Genomic DNA, 17,975 nt, shown 5'->3' with positions numbered 1-17,975 from the left:
ATATAACCAAAAAAATAGTGACAATTTTAAAAAACAATATTTTTTTTACTTTTTGCTGTAATAAATATCCAAATAAAATAAAATAAAAAATGTCTTCATCGAGATGGAACATGCCACGATGTTAAATATGAGTATAGAGTAATGTAAAATGTAATGTAAATGTAGTGTAATGGAAACTCTACATACTCACTCACAGGGGCATTTCTTAATGAATAGCAAACTCTTTGTGTTATATGTGAATCAGTAACCCTTCTCCAAAGGGTGTGTAGCGGATATATGTATTTTTCATCCAAGGCATTTCAAACGTACTTTCAGGAGTAGAAATTGAAGAATCCTTCGTCCATCCAATAGTCCGTTTATTGTTCAGAAAGACAAGCAAAGACAAGATTGACATCTGGTAACATATGGCATGGTGATAGCTTCAGAAGGAGGAAAGGGTTATCTGATCTACATTCTCCAAAGTGTAGAATCCTTTCTCTACCCACCGATCCCCCCTTCTCTATAACCCTAGTCCATTCTTATACTGTTTCAAGATGTTATGTCAGCATATCCTAATAACACCCAAATTTGCATATATACCCAATATGGTTCAGTCTATAGATAAGTAGCATAACTCCACCCATTGTCCTGACATAGTAACTCAAAAATAGAAATACCTACTCAACAAAACCACTCCTATCTATACGATCTGCTGTTGTGTGACCTTCAGAAAACCATCACTTACCACTGAACATATAACTTACATATATTTTCAGAAACTTTTATCTTTTAAGATATTAATTACCTCAAAAACTTCTAACATATTCCCCCTCAATGCACGATATTCAACAAATATACGTGCATTCATCTTAAATAATAAATGTCTCTGATTCTCTTTTTTCCAATACAAACAATACAATAAACATTAATACAATACTCATTAATACATTTTAGTGAGTCAGATATTGTACATAAACATTTTCAAAAATTCTGAGATGTTTCTATGAAAAATATTTAAATATTTCATTCCATTGAGAAAGTATAAACTATTATATTTAATTTTAATTAATTCTCCATCTAAATCATGTAATATTAAATATTTTCTTCTTTCAACTTTATAAATGTATTTAACTTCTTGTGAAACTCTTATAACTTTAACCATATCATATAAATATTTTATGGATAATCTATGATCTTACTTTAAAAATGATCTTCTTTTCAAGTATATTGTTCCATTATATGACACATTCTCTATGTGTTTTCTTATCTGTGAAACCACTGACCTACTGACCTTTAGTCATAAACTCTGAACATAGAGAACAACTGGTTCCAAAATAACATTCACACAACTTAAATATTACCTAAATCACTCACACTTCATTTAAGGCCCTTTCATATGCATTTTGAATCAATTGCTCCAGATGTACCATAGCTAATCACTGGATCAGATAAACCAGAAGTCATTTTCCGACTAAAAATACTTGTCATAATTTTTTCACCTTTTTTCATTTTTTCCTTAATCAATTTATAAAATCGTTTCATTCTAACCCTAATATAGATTTGAAACAAAATACATAAAAACGTTCCCATTAGTTGATTGTCATATTTTATATATTCTATCTATCATTCTATTTATTTTTCGATTTATCCATCTATCCATGACCAGCAAGCAACTTTTTCTATTTTTTTTTTTTAAACATTCCAAAATTATTTAAATTCAACAATAACTTTGTTTAGACACATTGAAATCCTTTTCTTCATATGCTCTAATTATACCTTTTTGTCTTTTTCATTATCTTATTACTATCCTCATTATTCAGATAATTTGTTAAAAAAAATTCTTATGAAAAGCACATCCTAACTCCCCCTCACATAATGATCGAACGATCAATATGTCGCTTTTGATGAAAGTTCACCAAAAAAATGATAGTCCTTGATAACATAATCAAAAAATAATAATTTTTGAAAAAACAAGAAATATTAACAAATAGAAATTTAGTTGTGCTTGATTGCATTGTCATGGAAGAATTTTAAAAAACTAAATAAAAAAATAAAATAAAATCTTTTTCTTTAAATTTGGAAACGAAAGATATATCTATAAAAGAAAATGAAAACAAGTATCAAATTCTTTTAAAAATTATGTTTTCCTAAATAATTTTCATTAATCAATGTAAACCATTTTAGAATGATAATCCTTTCTGTGTTTACCCATTTTATTCTTATTTTTACCAATTATTTTTATTTTTACCAATACTTTTGAAACAAAAAACTATAATCCCAATGTACTATAAAAATAACAAAATAATCTTCCCAATTTATATCCCAGTTGACATCTCTGTTGACATCCTTGGTACCTTCAGATCTAGAATTATTAACCATAACTTTAGCTACTGGAATACATTCCTAAACATACTCATTAGAAGTAAAAATCTCATTCAAGACATCAACTTTATTTAAATTTAGCAAAGGCCTAGCCATGTTTTGTGAACAAACTTCTGAAATACCTATTCTTGTTGTTTGCAAAATTTGCATCCACATTACTTTCTATACAACAGATAATATAAAAAAACTAAGTATGCTAATCTCAAAAGACTGTCATTAACTCAAAAAGTTAACAAACCCTATGTTTAGAAAATAATAAAGTTTTTAAACTATAGCAGGTAAATAAGTCACCCAATATTTACCTTTATCATCTTAACCAATACTATTCATACGTTCTACAATACCTGAGTACTTAAGATGATAAACAAAAACTTTACTAAACCTAAAATAGCATACATGTCCTTCACTACCTGTCCTATAAAATGTTAAATCATTAAAGTGGAGGGCCACCCTGAAAACCAAAAAATGTTAATAATCACAAAAAAATCTAAAAAAAATAAAATGAAAAAAATTATTTTTTTTTTACTTACCAGAAATGCCTGTTGCTAGGCACTTTCTCCTAATCTTCCTCTTCCTCCTCCGCGGAGATCTTCTGTCTTCTGTCTTCGTCGCGGCGTCTTCTGGGTAATGGGTCGCGCTGTGTTCTGGGAACTGTGTGTTCCAGAACACAGCGCGTCCCATTCAGAAAGCGCTGCGGGACTCGCGCATGCGCAGTAGCTGCGGGACTCGCGCATGCGCAGTAGGAAACGGGCAGTGAAGCCGTAAGGCTCCGCTGCCTGTTTCCCTTACAGGGAATGGCGGCGCCGGGACCCGAGAGCCGAGGGACGGCTCGGCCTCGGGCGGCCGACATCGCGGGCGCCCTGGACAGGTAAGTGATTTTATTAAGTCAGCAGCTGCAGTGTTTGCAGCTGCTGACTTTTTTTTTTTTTTTTAACTGGCCCTCCTCTTTAACTGATTCCATGGTTTGAAAACCAACCCCAATGGAATATGACATAAGTTCACAACAACTTAGCTTTTATAAAAAATATTATTTTTTCTAGAATTACCTCAATTAATTTATCAAAAAGAAACATTTACTAAAAAAACAATATCCTTATAATCCTCCTGTAACAAGTGAAAAAACGAATATAATCAATCTATATGGATTTGCCAAATCCCTCAATACTTTGTAGTATCAGGTTAGGCCTCTTTCACTTTAGATAATTCTATAAACAAATAAAACAATTTTCAGAAGTTTGATGACAAAGTGTTCTAAAATGAGTAGTTCAGAATTTTTATAAGCTAAAACAAAAAATCAATCAATCAGGTACCTGGATATGCAAAAATAAAGATTTTCATTTAAAAATAACTCTATCCATTACTATTGGAATCCAATTATTTTTACAATAAATGTTCTCCTTTATCAGTCTGTACTGATTCTAACTCATAGTCCCCCTCTTTATCCTGTGACTAAATTAAATCTTCTAAAAGAATAAACTTGCCAGATTACTGTTTTTTTCTCTACACTGACAATTTATTTTAATTTTGTAAAAGAACCTTAATTTAGGTTGAGCTTTCCTAAATATTCTGTTTCTGAAAGAAATTTGATCATGTTGACATTTCTTTTCAGAACCCAGCATTCCCCTCATACAGTATGATTGAATGAACCACAACTGCTCTGTCACTGACTGCAAAACCAAATTCAGCTTTCAATGCGTCCACTAAAAGTTGAAAAAGTGACATTCTCATGATTAATTTACACGACTGTGGCTCTATCCCTCACACTACAACTGATCTTTTTAACATCCAATTGCCATTAGACAAAGCTGTGTGTATTGATACCTCCTGTTTTCCTTGAAATAACACCTTTAGTGTAACATAAGATGTTTTTCAAAACAAATGGTGCTAAACCCACAATGTCTCAGATCTGTAGCATTGGACAATGCATTCCTAACACATTTATTTATAAATACCAATGCAATCTTCTCATCATCCACATACACTTAAATGTAAAATGACTGAGAGAGATTTCTATATTTGCCAAAAATACTAAATTTATAAGGGCTTTCTTCAGATCTTCAAATGTTTGTATATAAGTTATCTTTTGTTATTAAAAGTATATTTGCCCTACAGTAAGCCTATATAATTCATTAAAATTTACTCAGACAGATACTTTGTCTGCAAAAATCTCAATGAACTCTCAAAAAAAGTTATTAAGGCCTAAAAAATCTTATTTTTCAAAACAATTACTTTTAGTAAGTAATGATACCTTTTAAATATATATTTTCCTCATCAGTGAACCCTCTTCTAAGTATCTGTAAAATTTAACACAAAAATGTATTGTGCTGTGAACCATTAGGCCGGGTTCACACTGCTGCGAACGGGAGATCCGGACGTAATTCGCACCGCACTGCAGTGCAAATCACGTCGGATCTCCGTAGCGGTGCGAGTTCAGCCATACAGATAGTATGGCTGAATTCGCAACGCTCCCGCAGCAAACTCGCACAGGACCCTTTTTTTGGTCCGCAACAGAATCGGATCGCATGGGGGTTCACACCCTGCGATCCGATTCCTGTGCAAGTCGGCAGATCGCACTGCGATATGCGATCGGATCTGGGGGTGTCATTAACATATCATTGACACTCCCAGCCATTCGCATAGGGCAGTGTGAACTGCCGGCGGGAGTAATGCGATGCGGGAAAACGCCGCAGATTCGCGGCGTTCCCGCATCGCAGCAGTGTGAACCTGGCCTGAAAGTGAAAAATGTCATGGCATGACTGACCAGTCTGTAACTTGATCTGCATCTCTCTGTTGGTAATACACTCCTCACATGTCACATACTCTTCAGAGAATGATCTGTTACTGACAGTCTTGGCTACCATGCTTTGTACACCCTACACTGTACAATTCGGTAACAATCTTGTTTCTCGTTTTTAAAATGTTTAACCTTTTTAACACTTTTTAAACATATTTTGTTTGTACATCTACGAAAAATCATGTACACCATGTTATATGACTTTCCTGATTATAATAATGACAAAAAATTGTTTAGAAGACAATCTCGTGAAACTCACAGATTGGATCCTGCCCAATGACCTGCGATTGACCATTTCCCTGAGAAAACTTCTCCCGCAAACCAAAGTCCTTACTTTTACCAGAAATACTCATTTACAAAAACTTTTAACAATAGTTATTTTTTTTTTAATTTTTTAGATTGAACAAAAACTTTCATATTTTAATATTTTCTCTGGGTAACCTTAAGTAAATTAGAACAATTTACTACTTTTAATTTAATAACTAAATCCAAGTTTGTAAAATTTGCTCAATCCTTAACTTATTATATCCTGCAACCAAATCTGTAGAATTTTTGTAAAACACTAAACATCATGTTTTTTTCCATTATCTCCATTTCATACAGTTCTTTCCACAATCTTAATCAATATTTTTCTCTGAAAACTTTGTTCAGGGCTTAATACATAAAAATATACATGCAGCATTACACTTAATTTTCTTCTTAATGAACATCTTTACACTCTGGCATAAATTAATTAATTACCTTACTACTGCATGTATTCCTATATTCCATACATATGAAATATATCAATTTCCCGATCATACTGAGACTTACTTCTGAGCCTAGAGATGTTAACCATTGCCATATTACCCTCTTTATATAAACAAACACACTCACCCCTTGTTAGTATGATAGTCCTGTGTGTACTTAAAATAAAACAAGAGATGAATAATGTCCCTTTAACTTTGTTGTTCGTTGCTTTATCTTTCTTTTTCCGTTCTTTTCTTGTAGCTCTTTGCCTTTGCTCTTTGCCTTGTGCTGTAGTGTCTTGCCTTGTTTCTTGAATTATGTGCTGTAGTGTGCTGTAGTGTCTTGCCTGTTGATCTATTCTTTGCCTTTGTGCTTGGACCTTCCATCTTCAAACATCAAAATCCGACTTCCATATTAGCTCACCCAAAGTGTACATTTGCCTTTGTACCTACAATGGTGACTTTTTCAAATAACGTGAAGTCTTTGTTCCTATTTCAACACTTTTTTCTTCTCGGGTAACAACCCAATATTTTCTTATGTGAGACTCTCTCACCTTCTTAGGAACTAACCTTGGCAGATATCTTCACGAACGTAACTAAATTACGTCTTCACAAAGTCCTGGATTTTCCAAAAATAACTTGAAGTATACCGTCCAACTGGCCTTGTCAATCAACTTCGTAGGCTGTATCTTTTTTTTTTTTTAATTCTGTGTACAGAGAGGTGAGAAAACAAAGAGAAAAAAACTCACCCTCCTTTTCTGGACCGTTGTACGCATCTGACGCAAACGCCTCCTTCTTTGATCATTTGTTCCCAAAACTTGACAAATTTGTGTGCACATTCCCCCTTTTTCAAGCAGTAGGGAAAATTGATCATTGTGGCTGGCACGACAATGTTAAATATGAGTATAGAGTAATGTAAAATGTAATGTAAATGTAGTGTAATGGAAACTCTACATACTCACTCACAGGGGCGTTTCTTAATGAATAGCAAACTCTTTGTGTTATATGTGAATCAGTAACCCTTCTCCAAAGGGTGTGTAGTGGATATATGTATTTTTCATCCAAGGCATTTCAAACGTACTTTCAAGAGTAGAAATTGAAGAATCCTTCATCCATCCAATAGTCCGTTTATTGTTCAGAAAGACAAGCAAAGACAAGATTGACATCTGGTAACATATGGCATGGTGATAGCTTCAGAAGGAGGAAAGGGTTATCTGATCTACATTCTCCAAAGTGTAGAATCCATTCTCTTCCCACCGATCCCCCCTTCTCTATAACCCTAGTCCATTCTTATACTGTTTCAAGATGTTATGTCAGCATATCCTAATAACACCCACATTTGCATATATACCCAATATGGTTCAGTCTATAGATAAGTAGCATAACTCCACCCATTGTTCTGACATAGTAACTCAAAAATAGAAATACCTACTCAACAAAACCACTCCTATCTATACGATCTGCTGTTGTGTGACCTTCAGAAAACCATCACTTACCAGTGAACATATAACTTACATATATTTTCAGAAACTTTTATCTTTTAAGATATTAATTACCTCAAAAACTTCTAACACACGACTAGGGCAGCATATTACTGTTTCTCTAACACGCACAAAACCTCCTCCCATATAGATCTTGCCTTTGCCAACCCGTCTATGCTGACAGATATATTGGACGCTTCCTATTTGCCCAGCGGACTCTCAGACCACTGCCCCCTACTCCTTAACATTCGCTCTAAGTCCTCTTGTTCCTCCTCCCTTTGGCACCTGGGGACCCATTGGATCTCCCATGGAGACCTAGCAAATACCATTCCACCACGTTTGGCAGAATTTTGGGAGCTTAACACAGGGTCCTCCTCCACAACTGTGACCTGGTATGCCTCCAAGGCTTTCACCAGAGGCCAATACATCTCTGCTATTGCTGGGATCCGGAGGGAGCAGGCTGCTGTCACTACTGACTTCCAGGCCACCGTGCAATTCCAGTCGGACATCTATGCTGCCGACCCCTCGAATACAAATTATGACTCCCTCAATGCAGCAAAACACAAGCTACACCTCCACCTCACCGAAGTAACTAGACTAGACCTTTATTGGAATAGGCAACGGTTCTTTGAGCAGGGTGACCAGAACGAACGGCTCCTGGCGATGTTGGCATAGCATGACAAACCCTTGACGGTGATCCCCAGTGTGGTGTCCCCTTTGGGAGAATCGGGGTCTTCCTTGCCAGACGTACTAGACGCATTCCGCAAATACTACACATCCCTCTATACCTCAGTACTACCATCGGATTTCCAGTCATGGGACTTTGCACCCTGGCTGGACCCCTTGGCACTTGGATGGCTCTCGGATGAAGAGAGAGAATCCCTAGTGAGGCCGATTACCCTGGAGGAGGTACTGAAAGCGATGGGGTCCTTCCCTACTGGGAGGTCTCCAGGGCCGGACGTGCTCCCCATCGAGTTCTACAAGACTCATGGGGACCTACTGGCCCCTAAATTAGCTCAACTTTTCACTCATTGTTTGGCAGATGGTGCCCTTCTGGGTTCCATGGGCCATGCCCACGTCATTCTCATCCACAAAGCTCCCAAAGACCCCACATCCTGTGCCTCCTACCAGCCTACCTAACACGGATTTCAAGATCCTCACCAAATAATTAACCATGAGACTGCAGTCCCTACTCCCCTCTGTCATCAAGACTGACCAAACTGGTTTCATGGCCAATAGAGCAACAGACGTAAACTTGAGACACCTGTTTACTAACATACACATGCAGAATCTTAATGTGGGATCTAGGGTGGTGGCCTCTCTCGACATTGAAAAGGCCTTTGACAAGGTCGAGTGGCCTTTTCTCTGGGAGACCCTCCGATGAATGGGATTTCCCCTGGTCTTCATAGAGTGGATTAAGGTCCTTTACCGTGACCCCACCTCCGCCATTAAGCTGGGGGGGCCTGTCACAATCTTTCTGTTTGTCCAGAGATACGCGTCAGGGCTGCCCTCTCTCCCCGGCCATATTTGCCATTACAATTGAACCGCTGGCAGAGGCCCTCCGCACCTCCCCTTGTGTTAAGGGGCTACGGATTGGCTGGTTGGAGGAGAGGGTTGCCCTCTACACGGACGACATCCTGCTCTTCCTCAATGATGCAGGTCCATAGCTTGAGGGAGCCCTACAGATCTTCAACTCCTTTTCCTCTGTCACGGGCCTCAGAGTCAACTGGACCAAATCTCTTTTGTTCCCCATAGACCCAGCAGTCCGTGTCACAGCTCCTCCTAATATTCCCCTCCAATGGGTCGAGTTCTTTAAATACCTGAGGGTGGTGGTCTCCAGGCAGGCCTCTGAATACCTACCCCTGAACCTCTCCGGTAGTTCAGGAGGCTCGGCAACGTCTGAAGGCATGGGAATCACTACCGCTTTCATTGATGGGATGAATACATTTGTTTAAAATAAAAATGTTACCTAAGTTCACGTACTTATTTCATCACTCTACACAGTGCATACCTAAATCTTTTTTCACACGTCTACATCGCCTCCTTGCCTCTTTTCTGTGGGGATCCCAGTCCCCCATATACAGCTGGATCACACTGATACGCCCACAATCTCAGGGGGGCTTGGCATGTCCGGAGTATTATATAGCCACCCAGCTGGTTACGGCTGCCTGGTGGCTCAATCCGGACACCACCAATCTAACTACCCAGATTGAGACGGCAGTGCTGGGATCCCTTGAGGTGCTCAAATTTTTACTTTTTAGGTGCCCCCGGGCCCCCTATACACTGACACCCTCCATGTGAACCACACTGCGTGCATGGGGGATAGGTCTAAAAACCGTCAAATACCCTAAACAGGCAATCTCACCCAGTGCCCCCCTCTGGCGGAATCCAACCCTAGAGCACATCTACAAATTACCTGAGCCCCACGCCTGGACCAAATTTAATAATAAAACTATTTCACAGATTGTTGCTAGCCAATCCCTAGTTCCGCTTTCCAAATTGCATTCTGACTTTAATGTACCAAGGTCCTATTTTTTTCGATACCATCAACTTTCCCATGCCTTCGGTAGCCAATTCTCCAACTCCCCTCCTCAACTGATCCAATACATAAAACTATTCCCTACTGGTACTGGGCAGGAGTCTGGGATTGCGACATCCCCTTCTTCATCTAACATCATCATAGCTGAGTTAGATCATTTTATGGTCAAGCCTGAGTATCCACCAAATTATTCTATTATGGACATTACCTCTGGAAGTGAGTGACTGGGGTCCACCAAGAAAAGCGCATGTTGTCTGCGTACAACATGATTTTCTCATGGATGGCCCCGTATTGGAATCCATGAATTTGCATGCTATCTCCTATTAGTGCTGCCAGTGGCTCTATCACGATCGCAAAGAGCAGGGGGGATTTTATTTTTTTTACTAGTAATGGCGGCGATCCGTGATTTTTTTTTTTTTGCGGGACTGCGACATTGTAGTGGACAGATTGGACAGTTTTGACACATTTTTGGGACTATGGACATTTATACAGTGATCTGTACTATAAAAATGCACTGATTACTGTGTATATATCACTGGTAGGGAAGGGGTTAACACTAGGGGGTGATCAAGGGGTTAAATGTGTTCTGTAGGGGGTGTTTCTAACTGTGGATGATAGGACTGACTGGAGAAGGAGAGAGATCGCTGTTCTAAATCACTAGGAACAGCAGATCTGTCTTTCCTCCCCTGTCAGAATGGGGATCTGTCTGTTTATATTGACAGATCCCCATTCTGGTTCTCGGTGGAGCGATTGCGGGTGGTGGGCGGACATCGCAGCAGCCGGCCACGCACAGGTCCTTTTATACTCCTATATACATATATACAGAACTGACAGGTCCTCTTTATTCTCCTATATACATGTATAGAGCCCTGGCAGGTCCTCTTTATACTCCTATATACATGTATATAGCATTGACAGGTCCTCTTTATACACCTATATACATGTATAGAGCCCTGACAGGTCATTTTACACTCCTATATACGTGTATAGAGTGATGACAGGTCCTCTTTATACTCCTATATACATGTATAGAGCCCTGACAGGTCCTCTCTATACTCCTATATACATGTATAGAGCCCTGACAGGTCCTCTTTATACTCCTATATACATGTATAGAGCCCTGACAGGTCCTCTCTATACTCCTATATACATGTATAGAGCCCTGACAGGTCCTCTTTATACTCCTATATACATGTATAGAGCCATGGCAGGTCCTTTTATACTCTTATATACATGTATAGAGCCCTGACAGGTCCTCTTTATACTCCTATATACATGTATAGAGCCCTGACAGGTCCTCTTTATACTCCTATATACATGTATAGAGCCATGGCAGGTCCTCTTTATACTCCTATATACATGTATAGAGCCCTGACAGGTCCTCTTTATACTCCTATATACATGTATAGAGCCATGACAGGTCCTCTTTAGTTATCATGATATAAAATAATGAATGTGGGGGGGCTTTTGGTGGGTGTAATTTTCTTTTTTTGGGGGGGCAGCATTTCATTCTTAGTCCCAGGCAGCACAATGTCTCGGGCCGGCCCTGGATATTCCCAAAGGATTAATTACTATTAAAGGGATGCAGATCCTCCCATTTTCCTCATTAGAACATTCCGAGTGCAGCAACTAAAAGTCGCTCTCATTGAGATTCACATTTATCATTCCTTTAATCGCTTCCTGACCGCCTCACGCAAATATACTGCGGCAGAATCACTTACCTGTCAAATACCACCAAAAGAAATCTCTATTTGTGGGGAAAAAAAGGACATCAGGTTTGTGTGGGAGCCACGTCGCACGACCGCGCAATTGTCAGTTAAAGCGACGCAGTGCCGAATCGCAAAAAGTGCTCTGGTCAGAAAGGGGGGTAAAATCTTCCGGGTTTGAAGTGGTTAAAGGGATGAGGTGGCAACTCTACACTCACTTTACACACCATTGTTAGGATGACGGGTAGCCAAGCTTAGCAGGGACTAGCTGTGATGTGATTATATTATTCAGCAGGTGAGGCCGGCCGACGTCTATAGTACTCAGTCCTGTGCAGGGACAAGGTCAGAACAGAGCGCCTGTTTCTGGAACTGCAATAAACAAAACAGCTTTGCATGTTATGACTGTGGAACTACAAGTAACATATCGGCTTACTTGCTGGTCTGTAGGACTACAAGGAACAGCTTAGTAGCAGTTTTATTGCTTTAACCTGTGACAGTTGTAATCTGTTTTTGCATTCCTATTCACTTGTATGGGGAGAAAATCAGTTGTGAACAAATGTTTGTTGACACCGGTCCTAATTATCACCAGAGTCACCTATATTTTCCCGAGACCGGCACATTATGGAGGAGATTCTTCCAATATTGGTGTCCCTCCATATAACGAATCCTATGAATAAAGTACAAGTCACAGCCCAGCCTCGCCCTGTGTAGGAGGAAGTGACCCTCCCAACTGCATTCTTCTCCGGTGTCAGAGAACTTCATTTCATTTCCTCGTCTGCTGTCAGCGATGGCGTCTTCTGATCTAAGAGCTGAGTTGGAATGTTCCGTCTGTCTGAACATTTATAGAGATCCTGTAAACCTGAGATGTGGACACAACTTCTGCCGGGTCTGTATTGATCGTGTGCTGGATACACAGGAGGGGTCTGGAGACTATTCCTGTCCTGAATGTAGAGAGAAGTTTCCGGATCGGCCTGCACTGCAGAGGAACATAACACTACGTAACATAGTGGGGAATTTCCTGTCTTCTCAGCCACATCAGGAGGAGTCCGGGGTCTTCTGTACTTACTGTGTGGACTCTCCTGTACCTGCTGTTAGATCCTGTCTGCACTGTGAGGTTTCTTTGTGTGATAAACATCTGAGAGTCCACAAAAAGTCCCCGGAACACGTCTTATGTGACCCCACCTTGTCCATGGAGAGCAGGAAATGCTCCGTCCATAAGAAGATCATGGAGTATTACTGCACTGAGGATAATTCCTGTGCCTGTATGTTGTGTGTGATTGGAGGACATAAAGGACATGAGATGGAGTCACTGGATGAGGCTTCTGAGAAGAAGAAGGAGACTCTGAGGAATGTTCTGCAGAAACTTCTGACAAAGAGAGAGGAGACGGAGGAAAGAGTCCAGAGTCTGCAGGAACACAGGAGGAAAGTAGAAGAAGAAGCAGCTGGTGACACCGAGAGAGTCACTGTCCTGTTTAGAGATCTCAGGAGACGTCTGGAAGACCTGGAGAAGAGAGTCCTGAGGGAAATCTCCGGGAGGGCAGAGCGGATCTCCATCTCCATCCGGGATCTGGAAATAAAGAAGGAGGAGCTGTCCAGGAAGTTGCGTCACATTGAGGAGATGTGTAACGTGACGGATCCACTGACTGTCTTACAGGAATCAGACACAGGTGACTTGTGTGATACTGAGGATGGAGATAATGAGGAGCGAGAGAGACATGAGGGACTCCTCCATGATGGAGGGGGTCTGGATGTGGATGGGATATCACACACATTACACACATTATCTGATATAATAACAGAGGTAAATGTATCCTCCTATATACAGGGAGCTGCAGACATATTACTGGATGTAAATACAGCTCATAATATTCTCCATATATCAGATGACAGGAAAACTGTATCCTTGTCAGATAGAAAACAGAATCGCCCAGAAACACCAGAGAGATTTCAGCGTTATCCTCAGGTGTTGAGCAGTCGGAGTTTCTCCTCAGGGAGACATTACTGGGAAGTGGATGTCGGGGGATCAGATGGATGGATAGTCGGGATGTGTTACCCCAGTATAGACAGGAGAGGAGGGCAGTCACTGATTGGAAATAATAAGAAGTCCTGGGGTTTGTACAAGAATGGTAATGAGTATAAGGTGATACATGACAGTAAAGAGATCCTCTTACCCTCCAATCTCTCCAGTAACAGAGTCAGGATATATCTGGATTATGAGGTCGGATGGATCTCCTTTTATGATCTGTGTGACCCGATCCGACATCTCCACACCTTCACCACCACCTTCACTGAGCCCCTCCATGCTGGGATAGGTGTATGGGGAGGTTGTATAAAGATATGTGGGGGGAGGGGAAGGAGTCCTGAGCACTCGGTGGGTGTAATACAATGAGGTTGGCACTGGAGTGGAGGGATTTTGGCACATCACATTATTTGGATAAACAATTGTTTTGTCTTCACTAATGAACTTCCATTCATATGACTTCATACTTAATGGGATTTGCACTTATTTCTTGCTCTGAGATCTGATGTGATTGTTTTCCATTTTTATTCTTACTATGATGATTGTCATTTTTTATACTTACTTAGTTTCATAGTATTAGAGGGATAGAGCACCTATTATATGTTATTAGTCCCGCAGGGTTTTCTATGGTAAATATATTTCTATGAGATTTCTCCATCCCTCCCTCTCAGATCACTGTGATTGGCTGGAATATCTCTAATTATAGCGAGGGGTGGGGATTCACCAGTAACAACACTTTGTGGTGCAATTTGCGTCCATACAAAATGAATGAGTGCAAATCGCACTGCAATAATGTGGTGTGATTCCTGTGTGAATCGCATGGAGTTTGCCGCACTGCTCCTGTGTGACTCCAGGCTGAAATCACTATGACAAGCTCGGCTTCACACAGGAGTGGTGGGGGAACATCATGTGATTTGGATAGAAATCGCACCGCATTCCACTTCAAATTCTTAGCAGTGCGATTTGCTCCCATTCATTTTCCATAGATGTAACACTCACCACAAATGATCGGTTCTTGTTATCAGCGAGTACTTGACCGAAAGTATCGGTACTCACCGATAAAAAACGGCATTGGTGCATCCCTAGTGAGGGGGATGTGATCAATATACCTATCTAACGTGGAGAGGGAATAGAGCCCCTGTCAGGTTTTTATTGCTGTCTCTGTCCCATTTAGAGAGAGCCCACCTCTCTATCTGTCCTGGTGAATGTTATCACCCAAAGTGAAAGAAAAATCCCAAATTCCCAGTTGTTACCAGAACTGGAATGGGGGGGAAATACTCCAATGGGGACACTAGTTCTGGTGACAACCAGGGATCTCCATTACTTTGGAGGGATTTCCTGTCACTTCCTGTTTTGGTTATTGGATAGGAAGTGAAGGGAAGTCTCCCCAATGGAAAACAGATGGTAATAAATTACTAACAGAGGTTATAACCCTTCCTTACTCTCTCCAAAATGAACAAAAAGTTTTTTGTCTTTAGTTCTACTTTTCCAAACAGGAAGTTCCCATATTATATCAGCAATTTCTCTTTCCCCGATGTTCTGCCCCTCCTCCTCATGGTGGCGCTATGTGCAGCCATGATCAGACACAGAGGGTGGAGATGATCCATCAGTACAGAGAATGCAGTGCGGTCATTGTGATGGGATAGGATGTGGTCACCTCTACATCTAGGAGAGGTCACATGATACCACGTGGGGGCGGACTGGGAAGGACAGAAGTGAGGTCTGGTAGATGTTGGTGGGTGATGAGCTCCGTCTGTACTGGGGGGACTCGTGGAGATCGGGGGAGGGGGAGGAGTGAAGGGTTGGGGGAGGGGCTGAGGAAGAGGATCGGTATAACCCGGGGTGTGTGTGTACAGAGCAGCATAGAGCTCTCACCTTCCCCAGGATGTAGAGGACATAAAAAGGAGACACATACTGCTAATATATCATCACACACTAACCTGTCTGCATCCTACACAATTGTATTCTAGGAATCTGTATGGAGGAAGTATGGTGGCCGCCACTGATAACTACTTCTAAAGAATACTAGTTCCCTGGCTGCCATTCTGATCCAATGGCTTCTGTACTTTCTATGTCAGTAACCCGGAACAAGTATTCAGACTCGGAGTTCTGACTTAACTCTGATTTCCTGATCGGCATGATTGTTCCAGGTCAGTGTCCCCAAATACTGAGAACCCAGACAGCCAGGAGAATAGCATTTTCAGAAGACGTCCAGCAATGGCCCCTCCATATTCCCCTCAGTACAGGTGTAATGGAAGTCACAGCCGGGGAATTTCTTGTTGTGTTTATTTTCATTTTACCCGAATATAAAATGCTGAATGATAATCTATAATGACTTTTGGTTGTTTTATTCATTTTTGTGGAATATTTACAGATTTATAATCTGATCTTTTATGTCACTTTTCTTATTACTTGTATGACATTTTCATATTAGAAATAAACATTTAATACAGATCTCTTCCATGACGTCGTGTTACAGAGAATTCTGGGCTTTCCAATAAGACAGCCCGGCACTAGCTGGTCACTTGTGGACTGTCTCCCTCTAATTCAGTGGTGGGTGGTGCTCACAATTTTGAGGGGGCGCAAACAAAAAATTTCTGAAAAATACATCAAATGCCGCCACTGTGTCTGTCAAATGCAGCCACTTGTTCCCCTAAAATGCAGCCACTCAGCCAACACCCCCCCGCCCACTCACCCGCCCACCCGCTGCTCGCTGACTGTCCGGCACTTACCCCAGCTTGGTGGGGGATCAGGCAGCGGGTAAAGTGGCGAGCTGTGGGATGGTGGGTGAGCAGCGGGTCAGGCAGCGGCTCCTGTGTCCTCCATTTTTCTCGCTCTCTTCTGCTTCATTCTATTAGGTGTCCAATCGGAACGCCTCTGCCTTCAGCCAATCATGTGAGGGGTATTAGGCCCGCGCCTCCTGATTGTCTGAGAGGCGGTTCAGTATTAGAATAACGAATATTCATTCCCTTTTCTAAAACACCTGGGGGGACTGCGGGTGCTCTGCGCATACAGCCCACCTTTATTGAAGCCTATGGCTCTAATCTGGTGCTTCTATAAAACACCCCCGCCGCTGGAATTCAGGCGCCCGGAGTCCGAAAAGGGGCCGGACACCTGAATAGGGGGCGGCTACAGTGGCCATGGATATCCATTCTACACAGAGGGGGTGGGGTGACAGAGGGGGCAGCGCCCGGCCACCCCTAATGGACGCACTGCCACTCCTCTAATTGTCCCCCCCATACAAGAGTTTTCTATGTGAAAACATGAAGAAGTTGTTGGGTCTGCAGACTGGACCAATGGTCTAAGTTCGGTCTACATACCTTCCTCTCGCTCCTCCTTTGTGGCCCTCAGTGTTATAAAGATTTCAGATGAACGGGGCCCCGGCTGCTCTCTGGGTGATAAAAGTTACACTTCCATATGTCATATTACAGCTGAACACTTCAGGAACCTTTTCATTTCGCTGTCGGGGGAGGAGGGAAGAGGAATACTATAGAGGGGAACTTGAGGCTGCTGAGATCACATCCAAGATGGCGGCACCCAGCAGCAGTCTCGGGGCTTCGGGAGGTCTACAAAAGGGGGGATTTTACAGCATATAACATGAATAAAACACATGAAATGCACATCTAATCTTCTGGGAATATTGTTGTTGGAATGGATGGTGAGATGACAGAGATTAGAGGGACAACGTCTTCTTCTCATTCTATGGAATGAGGTCGGTGTGGTCCTCAGTAGATGTTCCGTGGTCCCATTGAAGTTTTATTCCACTCAGCCTCTTCAGGAAAAAAATAGCACGTTAAAACAAAAATAGTATAACATATACAGTCGATACACAATCAAAATGATAATTGAATGTTATTAACCCCTCCAATATCGGGCACTTTCACCCCCCTCCCTGCCCAGGCCAATTTTCAGCTTTCAGCACTGTCACACTTTGAATGACAATTACACGGTCATACAACACTGTACTCATATGACATTTTTATCATTTTTTTGAGACAGATAGAGCTTTCTTTTGGTGGTATTGAACCTGTTCAGATCCGTGCTATAGCCGAATGACGGCTACAACGCTGACTTGCTTTGCCGGGAGTACGTCTATTGACGTCCTCCCATGCCTGAGCAGCCTGCGCACGCCCTGCAGGATGTGTGCGCCGCGCTCTGTGATCAGCGAGTCTATGAGACTTGGCTGATCACAGATCGGAGTCGATCCCAAACCCTTACCACATGATCAGCTGTCAGCCAACGACAGCTGATCATGTGATGTAAACAGAGCCCGTAATCTGCAATTTTTTCTCCTCGCGCTGACAGAGTGAGGAGAAAAAGAAAAGCCGACCACCGGGGGGCCGTGA

At 41.3% G+C, this 17,975-nt stretch overlaps 1 protein-coding gene across 1 annotated transcript in view; it reads left to right on the top strand.

The window, feature by feature from the left end:
- LOC143961680 (E3 ubiquitin-protein ligase TRIM39-like) overlaps positions 1-14,768 on the top strand; it is a 32,452-nt gene extending 17,684 nt beyond the window's left edge. The window contains exon 2 of the mRNA XM_077470999.1: positions 14,756-14,768. The gene's annotated coding sequence lies outside the window, so the exon portion shown is untranslated. The remainder of the gene's footprint in view (positions 1-14,755) is intronic.
- The last annotated feature ends 3,207 nt before the right edge of the window (positions 14,769-17,975 follow it).

Source organism: Lithobates pipiens, unplaced genomic scaffold, assembly GCF_037356315.1.
Source record: "Lithobates pipiens isolate NorthernLeopardFrog02 unplaced genomic scaffold, aLitPip1_a1.2 Scaffold_8, whole genome shotgun sequence".
NCBI classification, from domain to species: domain Eukaryota; kingdom Metazoa; phylum Chordata; class Amphibia; order Anura; family Ranidae; genus Lithobates; species Lithobates pipiens.
This window is presented reverse-complemented; position numbering and strand designations above follow the sequence as displayed.